Source organism: Limulus polyphemus, unplaced genomic scaffold (assembly GCF_000517525.1).
Source record: "Limulus polyphemus unplaced genomic scaffold, Limulus_polyphemus-2.1.2 Scaffold132, whole genome shotgun sequence".
NCBI classification, from domain to species: domain Eukaryota; kingdom Metazoa; phylum Arthropoda; class Merostomata; order Xiphosura; family Limulidae; genus Limulus; species Limulus polyphemus.
In genome coordinates this window covers 46972-60082 of record NW_013665742.1, presented here as the reverse complement: position 1 = coordinate 60082, position 13111 = coordinate 46972, and the positions used below count along the sequence as shown (strand labels likewise).

The 13111-nt window shown below is 31.8% G+C and overlaps 2 protein-coding genes across 3 annotated transcripts in view; one reads left to right on the top strand and one right to left on the bottom strand.

Annotated features, from left to right (window-relative positions):
* LOC106473656 overlaps positions 1–13111 on the top strand; it is an 82527-nt gene that overhangs the window by 44257 nt on the left and 25159 nt on the right. The window lies entirely within an intron of this gene.
* The window catches only part of LOC106473624 (hemicentin-1-like), a 256608-nt gene that overhangs the window by 237901 nt on the left and 5596 nt on the right, over positions 1–13111 (bottom strand). Inside the window, exon 2 of the mRNA XM_022403095.1 lies at positions 12674–12808. The gene's annotated coding sequence lies outside the window, so the exon portion shown is untranslated. The remainder of the gene's footprint in view (positions 1–12673; positions 12809–13111) is intronic.

Below are 13111 nucleotides of genomic sequence, written 5' to 3'. Positions count from 1 at the left end.
GGGTGAACCGTGATGCCCACGAGACCTTTCTCAATACCCGAAATCGTCAATTAGGGTGAACCGTGATGCCCACGAGACCTTTCTCAATACCATAACTCGTCAATTAGGATGAACCATTTTGCCCAAAAGGCCTTTCTCATTACCCCAAGTCGTCAGTTACGGTGAACGGTGAGAGACAACAGTCTTTCTGAAGCACCATTTATTTATGCAGTATAAGACTTTAGAAGCTACGGTTTAAGGTTTAAACAGTGAAACATTTGAAACTAATAGAACTAATCACAAAATTGTATGTATTTTGAAATCCAGAACATTAAAGTAACTTTTATTAAAGTATTTCACGTTGTTGTTAGTTAGTTACTTGAAGTGGCAATAGATCGAAGGTTACAATGTGTCATGTTGTGACCTGAACATAAGAAAACATTATGTTTTCAAAACTTAGTTGTGAACACATGATGTTTTTAAATATAAAAAATAAATTAAATATGGAAAAGTAATACATATGTGTATACTATTTCTTTTGTATCCCAATCGGCCAGATGAACCCTGGTATTAAGCGAAAGGCCTCATTGACACTGGATATAACAGAATTAGTGTGGTTGAAATGTAATTACACTCTTCCTTGCTTTCACTCATAAGTTCTTAGAATAAAAAACGGATCCATGATACATACAAATCACCTTTATTACAGTATTCATTTGACCTTCCTACTGACCCCTTTCAGCCTTCTAACTCCACTTCAAATAACTATTGGCAATGTGAACAATGTGAAAGACTTGAGTGTGAGTTACTGTAATCATTTATATATAGAAATACATAAATATGCTTAGAATGACAACATTTATGTTTAAAAACGCACAGGTCCACAAAGTTTCTCAAAAGTTTTAAGGTATACTTTTAAAAGTTGACATTGAGATATATGTTTTTCCTTCTATTCTTAGATTTTATTGTTTGTCTTTTCAAACTGCTGCAAAACACTACAAAATCCATTTTTCACAATTTATCTGTGTTGTGTAAAAGAAAAAAAAAAATATAAATTGAACTGTGAGGATTTTATTACAAAAAATACTGCAATATCAGGAATTTTCATGAACAAGCAACGCACATAGACACTTCATGCACTTAACGTAGCTCAAGTAAAGTGTGTACCCGAGGGTATTAAATATGCAAGTTTTTACTGTTACAGTGCTAACTCTAGTAACAAAAAAAGTATTAACCTGTCATTCTTAGTCTGCTTCGTAAAAATTAATCGAACAAAACGTTAACATGTAGATGAATACGTTTACTTTCAAACTACCATCAATTCATGGCCATTCCTTTTGGGGCCAGTCTCATAACTTAATGCAAGTCCCCAATCGTAATTTGTTTTACTGTATTAATTCAAGCAGTAATAAAACGTATGTTTACACAGAGAAACAAATACGGAATAACTTTACAAAATACGAGTACCACTTGAACAATAATCGTGAATGTTTAGCTTTATTTCCAATCTTTAAACCACAAAAGTTTATGAAATATAAAATTTATTATACTCGAAGTATAAAACCAAAATGCTGTTCTCACTTGAGAATTTTTCAACTGTAACTAACTTGTACAATGCTTGTTCAATTTCAGTATCTATTTTTTTTTTTACGAAAAAGAGGAAAGTTATCTTTATTATTAAATGAGATCCAAAAGACAACATAAGATTTTAAATTTTGTTTTTGTAAGTTGAAATTGTAAATTTGTGTATAGGTTTTCAAACAAATGCAGCAAGTTGTTGTTATTATTATTTATCAAATTCGGTATCTAAACGTACATCTCGTCACGAGTTTTGCTCAACAGCTATCCTAAACTTTCTTGCCATCTAGTGGCTGATCAATAGAACCTATATGCTGAGGTATAATTTGAAATTAGGGAGTACAATTTACAAAGCTACGAATACTGTATCCATTTCAGCCCTTATGTGCAAGTAAAATACAGGGAAATGCTTTACTTAAAAGCGAGACACAAACAAGTAAAAAACGTAGCCGAAATATTTTAATAAACGTTTTATTTATACTGATAACAAATTACTTTCCTTTATTTGTAAGAATTATTTTTTTCCCTTGCACACAACGGCTAAATATAGAAATGCCAACTATCTTGTACACAAAAATTAGATCCAGCAAATCGAAAAGTTTTCAAATGAAAAATGACAAGCAGCACTCCACTGCCATCCCTAAGAGAATCTAATTTTGTTCCTAGTTGCTAGAAGTTTATATTCTTTGTAAGCCTTGTATTTGCAGCAAATTTTCAGTGTGTGAATCCGTGAATGCTGATTAAACCTGATGTCTATGTAAGAAAGCACAGCTTAGAATATATACAAGGTATCGAATCTCTTTCCAGCTCTGCCTGGTACCAGTAGTCAGAAGAAAAAAATAAGATGGATTTTTATTTTAAAAGAAAATTGTTTATAATGTCAAGAAATGCTTTCAGTACAACTCAATTTAAAGTAGACATCACTGTCTAACATAGTAGTCGTTTCTTTCTTATTTTATTTTTACTTGCCACACTAAATTGGTTTTGGTTTTTCTGAAGTTTCCTCTTTTTCTGTTATACACACGTGTATATATTCTTCCATATCTTTTGTTGTATGTTTCAAATTTCACCACGTGAGACTTTGGTGTTTTGGTACATAGGATGTTCTGACTTACCATCCGGATTGTGAACGATCTGTTATTAATTATAAGCCCACTTCCCACTCCCATTGGATCAGCGGTAATTCTGATGGCTTATAACGCTAAAAACTGGGTTTCGATACCGTGGTGGGCAAGGTACAGATAGCTCAATGTGCAGCAATGTGCTTACCTACAAACTAACAAAAATTACATGATGAATACTTTAAAGCCTACACATTTTGACGTAAAGGCTGTAGCAATGTTATTCTGCCCATCAGTGGAATCACATTAATTGACAGTAGTATATTTGACATTTTACATAATTGTAACCACGCCAACAATCTTAGATATCTTTTACTTCTGGTGGGGTTTTACTTTTTATTCGTTTCTATATCTCTATAATATTGAATTTTCACCAATCTTTTTTTTTCCATGTTATATTTTTTCTTCTCGTACTTCACAGCCTTGTTCATTTTTCATTCTGTTTTTACCTCTCGTTTTTATATTCGTTTTCACTTCTGAATGAATTTATTTTGTCACATTTCAGAAAAAAATTATTTTAATTTACTAATAAATTGCTATTTCAAACCAACGCCAACCAATAACTGCCCACGACCCAGTTTCTCTATTTATTTCATTAAAAACAAATTTCTAGAGCATAGATAACTTGAAATTTAATCTTTCCTTAGTGACATTTTTAGGCTGATTTCATTTACTGAAAAATGAAAATTGTTTTACAACTTGTCATTAATTTCAGCTCTTATGCTCGCCGCAAAAACAAAACTTCGAAGGTTCACTAACTACCGATATGTGATTAAAATATAATTCATTTCCCCTTTCTCATTCTGTTGACGTTATGGTATTACGTACAGAGCCATGTATCAGTTATTTGAGGCTAGTCATTTCACTATGCAATTTTTTTTTCTGCCTAATTGCGTGAATGAAAATATGACAGATTAAAACTTCAACTGTGTTATCACAAGGAGCATCCTGATACATCACGCATAACGTTAAAACTTATACATGTCGTGTTACGAGTATACGTTTATACATTTGGAGCCCCGCCTATACATTCTCCATAATATTATACAAGTTAAAATTTTTATGTGCCTCATTTACACATTTCTGATTAAAAAGAAGACCGATGTGAAAACGTATGGTGGAGTTTACTCCAGAAATCTCTAGCTTTAAGAAATACTATCACAGTGGCCTGATAGTTAATGCGTTTGGATTGTGAATCCAATGATTCATGGTTTGCGATTCATTGCCGCAAAAGCGTTCTGCAATTTTTGAGCCGTGGATACGATATAAGAGTGACAGTCAGACCAACTATTTGCTCAGACAATAATAATCCAAGAATTGGCGAGGAGTAGTGTTGACTAGCTTTGCCTAAAAAGTCTAAACTAACAAGTTCGTGACTATATCTTAAAATTACGCGAATGTCAACTAGTATTTTAGATAATTTAATTGTGAAAATGTCCTTAAAAATACATTATGAGTGTGAAGTAATTATATTTTAATGGAATTTTGGTTAACATATGACAAATAAGAGTGAATTTATTTCTTTAATAAAACTCATGTTACTAATACTTCCAAGTCCTATCGCTAAACCGAGTTTCGATAATCTTGGTGGGCACAACACAGTTAGCCAGTTTTGCAGCCTTGCGCTTAACAACAAACTAATATTCCCTTCCATACTGTTCAATACATATCACATAAAACCAAGTATTTTAATTGCTCAAGATAAATGTTTTTGGAACAATCGCGTTGGATTTATGTCTAATTAGAAGTTTACAACATATCAAATATCTGTATATTAGAAACCAAAACTCAACGTTGACAGGACAGAGAGAATGATAAATTATACGAACAAAACTATTTGTGGTTTCCTATGTAAAACGTATGATGAATGAACAAGTAAGATCGTGAGTATTAAATTCCGCCAATCATATAATGAAACACTTAAAATGGCATTTCTTATGTTTCGACGTACGTCGGAGTTGCAACTCGGAAATACCACGTTTGAGAAAACATGTAAAATTTAAAAACATTTGTGTTCGGTTAGTTTAGTATATCAAATTTAGCGGGAAATACACATCTGTAGTACATTTTAAAGGAAGTTTAGACTATTTCCCTAAGTTTTCTTTTTTTCTTCAGATGTTCTTTATTATATTATACGAGAACACAATGTAATATTTGTGAAATAATTCTATAACTCTAACATAATAAAAAAAAAGATCTATATGAATGTTTTAGAGTATATATTCGTATATTCACACCCGTAAACATTAAACTGATATATCGGGACTAATATTTCACGTGGTAACTTACGCAATGATGACATTTTACGTGCATATATTCATAAATATGTAGTATGTATATATATCTACACATTGAATGTAATAGTGTACCAAAAATAAAGTTAAACAGATGGTGGGTACCTCTCCCGAAATAATTTACTATTTTAGTTTATTATGTAGTCTTTCCTACGTAACTTAATAACTATAATGCTTATAAACTCGTTAGTAACATCTATATATATATGTATATATCTAGGCATAGAAAAAGATTACTTGGTAGTCAAATATAACTTTGTGGACTAGATGTGTAGCTTAATTAAGTTCATAGTATTTGATCACCAGGACCGTATTGGTTACATTACTTTAGTATGTTTCAGAACTATTATTGATTGAAGATAACCCGCACTGCCGCTCCAGCATAAATCAATATAAGTATTGGGTATCTAATTTTATTACTTATTCACTCATATTAGTGTTTTGTTTTCTTCTTCTTTCTTTTTCTGGCTAGGAAGGAAGACAGACAGATGAATAGATCGATAATTTTTATACCATGAGCGAGATGACACTTGCATGTTTTTAATATGTCGTAAATGACGACTTGTATTATTTAAGTTCATCTACAGTCAAGCAGATCTGAGATATTTAAATTCGGTGAAATCTTAGTTACGTCACATGGCAATTGGTAGCATCGAATCAAATCTCATAAATGAAGTTATTCTTAAGGAATTATAACGTATAAAAGGTTTTGTACAAATCAAATACTCTTAAAGCTAGAGAGTTCTAAAAAAAAGTATTATATAGATTCTTTGAACTGCGATGCTAATTGAAAGAAATACTCTATTTGTGTTCCTCTCCCTTTTCTTCTCAGCGGTCTTAAGAGGTATATAAAATCTTGACAGACTTAATAATGTATTTATTTTACTTTACTTTTCCCATTTCTACTACTGCACGTAGGATCAAAACACTGCTTATATGAAATTAATTCGAATAATAATTTAATACCATTCAAAACGTCCCCCCCCCCGTATATCATCACTTCTAACGTGATGACATCTAAAATGAATGATGTGTAGCTATTGTTCAAGTGACCCCATGCATAAACACACTGAATTTAAATGACCAAAACGCGACTTCAGTTTTGTTTTTTGTTGTTGTTTCTGAACAACTTTAACCTACATTTAATTTATATTTTTATAGTTACTACGTAGTTATTTCAAGTAGTTTCACTTTGTTGATTATAAACAAAGGCAAATTATATACACACAACGAATTCACTGATTTATATAATGTGAAAATGCTTTTGGATGAGTGTCTTAAGATAAGATTCCCCACCTCCACCTATCCCATACCAGTGGGGTAAAATTGTCGGGAGTATTACACAATGATGTAATTAAAGATAAATGAAGCACATTTATCTTTATTTGTAGTTGTAATAAGTTAAATGGAACCATTCTGTCTCATCTTGGGGGTCGTTCTAACAAAACTTTTTAAATAAGATTGCCCCTAACCAAAAGAAGTGTATTTTTCACTGTTTAAAAAAAATAAATCTACTTCCAATTTTTAACTACAATTAACATTTATAATAAAAGTGGGTTAATTTTAAAACCTTTGGCTATTTCATGACATTCATCTTAATCGGTAAAAACCGCATTCGTAGCTAAGAAGTTCTCTGAAAATAAAGTGAAACCTTAGTTATTGTTCTGAATTACGTTTACTCCTTACATTAATGCTTTGTTAAAATTCCTTTATTTACTTCTACAATAATCTTTTACTTTCCATATTTTCTGTATGGTTTAAGTTATTTATATCCAGAACTACCTATTAGTCAACTTAGTTTTGGATAGTATATTGAATACGAAGGTTATCATAGAATAAATTATCATGACAAAAAAAAACAAAAAAAAACACCCGTGCAGAATGTCCTATTTCTTCTAAAAATCGATATTTTCTTGTTCATTTAAATTCCGATCAAACCAAGAGCTTGATGAGAAAAAGAAAAGAAAAAATAGTTTCTTAATATATTTTCTATTACATGGGCGTGTCCATGACTTCCTTGTTATGGCTCTTCGCTAGTTTGAAAGACGCTTTCTACGAGTCTGGATAAAGGCGCTCTTGATTTTTTCTACAGTAACTATGGTGGATATACGCCCCCCATTCCTCATCACCCATGGGAGTAACGGGTAGTCTTAATAGCTAACAAGTGTATATACTAAGCAGATGGTTCTAATGCACATTAGGGAACGCCTCTATAAGAAACAACGTTGTGAAGGATGGAGCTGCTGACAGACTAGCTACCTCAAATAGAATATTACAGTTCCTATAGCGTTGTCAACCTTTTCTTCGAATTATCAATCACGTTACAAGTTCATGTTAAATGAACTGTTTTTTATTGATCATACGCAATTTCTCGTTAGGTTTTGCAAGTGACGTTTTCACATCTAAACTTATATTTTAGTTGTTACAACAAGTAAACAAACCATCAGTATCAGTGAAATATTTTTCATAATTGCTAAAGAGTTCGCGAAAATTATTATAGAAAAGCTGAAGATTTTGTATTTTGGTCTTTTCGTTCCAAGCTGAAGATGACAAAGAAGAAATTTTTGCTTTGGAACTTTGTGTCTGTTGCTGATACGCCATAGAGAGTCTTATAATTTCAGTCCTTCGAAAACGAACACATATACTTATGTGTTTTCAAGGAATCCTTTCAGGGTATTTCTTTACCACCGCGATTTCAAAGCTTCTCAAGCGAAAGAGATGCAGAGTAATCTTTGCTTTTGAACAGATTTAACAGAAATAAGCTTTAATGATACTGAAACATTTTCAAAGGATTAGGCTTCGCTCGTGAAAAATATGTGATAACTAATTTTCGCTATCTTATAAAGAAAGTTACCTAGTAAGGTTATATAAGAAAACCGACAGTAATCCCATTTCCAATGTCTTACCTAGAAAATGAAAACTCTGCTAGAGACTGAAAGCTTTTTTTTTATAACTAATAATATGAACTAGAATGAAATACTGCGAAAAGGAAGTTTAGATTGCACGTGACAATTTTTGGACAAGCTTTTTCCTAATTGATTTTTGTTAATCCTAAACTCTGTACTGAAAAAAAAGCTTTGTTTGTTTTAGTAAACATTTTTTGTTTGCAGTTCGTCTCTTATAGTAGTAACATTTATTTTGGAAAAAAATTTAAACTGAAATTTTTATCAAATCACAAAAACAATATTTATTTTCGATGTTTGAATTCCTTTTCTTCTATTGGAAATAGAATTTCTAATCCGCTTTTAAATAGCTGCTCTGTATTGTACTATATTGTGAAGATAATTACTTGTGAACTTTCTAGAAAAATTAACAAACTTTAAGCCGTTAAATTTATTAATGTAATTTTGTCGGTGTGAACTGTCTTTTAGAAACTGGCATATCCTATTGCATTGTTAATATAAAGTACCGGAAATAATTATGTAAACGGTGAGAAAAAATACATAAAATTCAAACACTATGGGGATGCCATCATTTTATCGTGTGCAAATGAACTACAACAGAATACAATCACTTGCTGACAGTTAACATTGTGATGGATTGTCATTCAACCATTCAGAAAATGCCACAGAAGGATAAGGCCTATAACACTACAGGCAGTCATTTTATGCCCAGTAGTAATAGTGGGAATCCATTTGTGGTTTTCAGAACTGAAATACCGCATGACATATGTATACAAATCAAAGCTGTGACTCGTCAAAGATACTCCAAACGAAAAATTGCAGCAATAATCCATATTTTAGTAGGAGATGTATGCAAGACTCTGAAGAAAGGATGCAAAACTGGCATTGTTATTAATAGCAATGATTGATGTAGAAAACGGAAACTATTCAGATGTAATGCTAAATATCTCAGGATATGTTATTTGTGAGAATCACCACGGTCGTGTATAAATCTTGCCATCAGCCATGCTGTAAGTACACGTATGAATGTTATCTCGAGAACAGTAATGCAGATAACAACTGCTCGGAGTGGTCTCTGTGAACTTGTAGTTATTTGTTCGAAATCCGTCGATAAGAAGAGATAACTAAAGTTGAAAAGCCATGGAACTCCAAGTATGGAATAAATAAAACTGGAAATGTGTACTCTTGATTGATAAGTTCAAGTTCGAATCATTCAGCAACAATGGATGATAGTTTGTTCAACGACAGTGAGAAGAGCGGTATCATATTCTTTGTTTTGTACCATTAGTAAATTCACTATCAAATTGTCATAACTCGTTGCTTTTGACTCCTTATAAAAAGATAAAGCAGTCGCATTTGTTGTTTTATTTTGTTTATTTTTGTTGTAACTGAAATGTGTAATTTTTTTAAGTTACCATTTACTAAGGTTCCCAAAAAAGAATATTTTGTAGATGTGGCTGAAAACTGTGAAATTTCGGTAAATTTAATGAGAATCCATAAAAACATTCGACAGTGAAATCGTCTAGGAACAAATGATGCTGACGAGTTTTAGAGTCAATCAGAGCCACATATACTTAGAAAAATAAGATTGAATATATTATCAATCTCTGGTTATTAAAATAGTCAGTAATCGTTGTGAACAGACACAAATAGAATAACACTAAAATTAGTTGATATAAGTGTATAAATAATGCCTAAACTTTAAGGCATTTGGTAGTGAGTATAAGCTCTTAACTATCTTTTTGGCATTAGGAACATACATAAATGTAATATTATTAAACTATTTTACGAATATAACGAGGTAGACGAATCTAAATTAATAAAGTATTTCACTATCAACATCATTCAAGATCAGGTCTTCATTAATTTCTCTCTTCAATTTCATAGTGCAAGAGCTACACACGTGCATATTAACTTTAACTATAAATATTTTGAACCTGAATTATTCCTCTCTGTGTTCTGTTGTCGACATCCCTTCCCTTATTATCACGTCTTCTCCGATGTCCCTCTTTTGATGAATTGTGCAAGCGTGCAAATGTTGCGAATATAAGCTTTAAGTCTTATTTATTCATTGAATCTTTCATTGCCAGGCATTTCTTCACCAACATACCAATGTGATATGCAACATATTCTGTGCATATTGAGTATTTTGATCTCAAGGGAGCCACTTCACTATTTTGCCCCATCTGCTCATGGAACTAAGTCAGTCAACAAAAGCGTTACGTGAGCTATGTATGAGGAAATATTGTTGTAAGCGCATATTGTATAAACAACGACACTAATAATTTCTATTGGAGGTCGTGTGATGCCCCAGGACTATAACATCCATTATTTGAAAGTTAAAGTGACCATCAGTTACATGATGAATAGTTGTGTTCTTATTAGTATATCATACCACATTTTCTCAGTCTAGATTAAACTTACTTGTAAGATCTTAACAACATTTAAACTGTTTACTTCAACTCTTTTAACTAGAACTTAACTTTAAACTTCAATTGTTAAGAGCTTTCACTTAGCTTAATTTAACATCATATCTCTCTCTCCTGAAGAGGCGCCATATTTACACTCGTCTTTCAATTTAATTCTTATGTGTACAAATTTGTGTCCAGTCTCTTTATTTGTGTAACGCTCAGTAAAAAGTCAGATTTATGTTCCACAATAGATTTTACTGGCGAGCTTCCAGTTATCCTACTCAATTATTGTAAGGGAAATCAGTGAATACTACACCTTGAAGATCACGTCTTATTCAATCCTTTTTTTTTTGTTCAATTTTATAAGTAAAAGTTCATGCTATTTACATCCTTTTGGAACAATTATATGCTTAGTAGACGCACTGGCTAAATGCTGCTTTATAAAATTTATATTATTTTTTCAGCTTAAACAAGCTTTATATGTTGTGCCAGTCCTTACATATCTAATCACATAAGAGAAGAAAGTGTGTAAAGACCTATCATAAAGTAATTTCACACGTTGATTTATAGATTTGTATAGTTCATCAGGCAGTATATTTGTATACAGGTGTCCAAACTACAATATAAGTAACTACTCACTGGATCAGCTTAGTTCATCAGGCAGTATATTTGTATACAGGTGTCAAACTACAATATCATTCACTAGTTCATCAGGCAGTATATTTGTATACAGGTGTCTACTCAACTGGATCAGCTCAAACTACAATATCATTCACTAGTTCATCAGGCAGTATATTTGTATACAGGTGTCTACTCAACTGGATCAGCTCAAACTGAGCTGATCCAGTTGAGTAGACACCTGTATACAAATATACTGCCTGATGAACTAGTGAATGATATTGTAGTTTGAGCTGATCCAGTTGAGTAGCATTTTTTTTATAAACGGTCAATATTGATACTGAGTGTGATTCAGAACTTTAAAACCCTCTTCTAACATCTAAAATTTTGAAAGTACGTGTATGTTCTATTAAGGCACAGCAGTGTTTATTTTTATTTTTCTGCTACATATATATGTTCAGATACGTTTTAAACACGAAGTTTGATTAATATCTACCAATTTCAGTATGTATATATTATTTAAGAAACTATGCTAAACATTCATCCAAGTTTTTATCGGTTGTACATAGTAAACTTTTTGTTTATTTTATTCACGTTTCACCAGGTTTACAACAGGTGGGATACAACGTACAACCGATAAAAACTTGTGTGAATTTTATAAACATAGTTATTTATAATATTTAATTTATGTCAAACATTGACATGTGCAAAAGAAATGGCATCAATTTTCATTTGTTTTACATTTGGGAGCAAAAACAAAGTTAGTGCTTCCATTAACATAGTATGATTTACCTACGTGTAAATATTGTTGTTATTATTAGTCTCATTCCTAATTCTACATAGTGGAATGCTACTAGCTAGGCTTACGTCTACCCGTAATTTGACAAAATATTGGACTTTTATGAAGAAAGACAAGACAAACTGCCGTGAAATTTAACAAGTCTTTCTCATCAACGATACAACAAAAGATAGATATCTTTAATTTTAAAGGGCATTTCGTTTCCACGGGTAATAAATGGAACGACGTTTGTTACTGTAGCTGAAATACCACATTAAACCGTTCTTCCTGTAGACAGACTGTATGTCATTGAGAATAATCGGTGTTCTATTAAACAAGTTCCCTCATAATACTGTTTTCCGTACCGCGCATTTTGATACACAAAGAACTACGAGTTAGAAATTATATATATATAATGTTTGTAGAGTTTTAAATGTTTTCTATTTTATATTGTTATGGAAAGTAAATATAACGAAAAAATATGGTATTAAAACTATCTGTTTACGTAAAGTTGAACTAAGAATGTATTTAAGGCTGTGTTTCTCCAAGGGTTTGAAATAAACATAGTTACACCTAAAAATTTTAAACAAAGTAATGCGCATATAGTGATTTAAAATAAATATATATTTACTTAAGAATCTTAAACAAACAACTCTGTATTTACTTAAGGATATGAAATAAATATAGGCTTATCTAGAGATGTCCCCCGCTGGGGCAGCAGTAAGTTTACGGTTTTACAAAGCCAAAATATGGGGATCGATTCCCTGCGGTAGACACAGAAGTTAGCCCAATGTAGCTTTCTTTGCTCTAAAGCAAAAAAAGTTATCTAGAGATTTCAAACAAGGCTGGGTTTATCCACAGATTTGAAAAAGGTTACAGTTATCTAAGCATTTTAAAGAAGCCTATGTTCATTTAAAAATGTTAAATAAATCTATGCCTCTCTAAAGTTTTAAACAAAGCTATATTTATCTAAAGCTCTAGTGCAACCTACCGTTTTTGTGTCAATTCGCAGAGGAAAACTTGGGAGTTTCATACAAGTCATCCGGTTCCTCTCTTCGATGCAGACATTTAAAGTTGGCCATCTAGTACTTCCAGTTGTTTTGATGAATTCTGAACAATCCAGGAACTAGATTTTAAGAGTGTAATACAAAAAATGATTTTTTTATATTATGGAATGATTTTTAATCTCCATAAATTATTGTTTGTTTATAAAAAAATTTCGTTTTAGAGAATAAGATAATCTTTATTTTTTATAACGTTACACCATATTTTACATTAGTTCAAGTTCTTGAAGCTTTTAATCGTTATATAATTTTATGAACTATTAGAAATTTCTCCTACGTTTCGGTGGCCCGGCATGGCCAGGTGGTTAGGGAGCTCGACTCGCAATCTGCGGGTCATGGATTCGAATCCCCGTCACACCAAACAT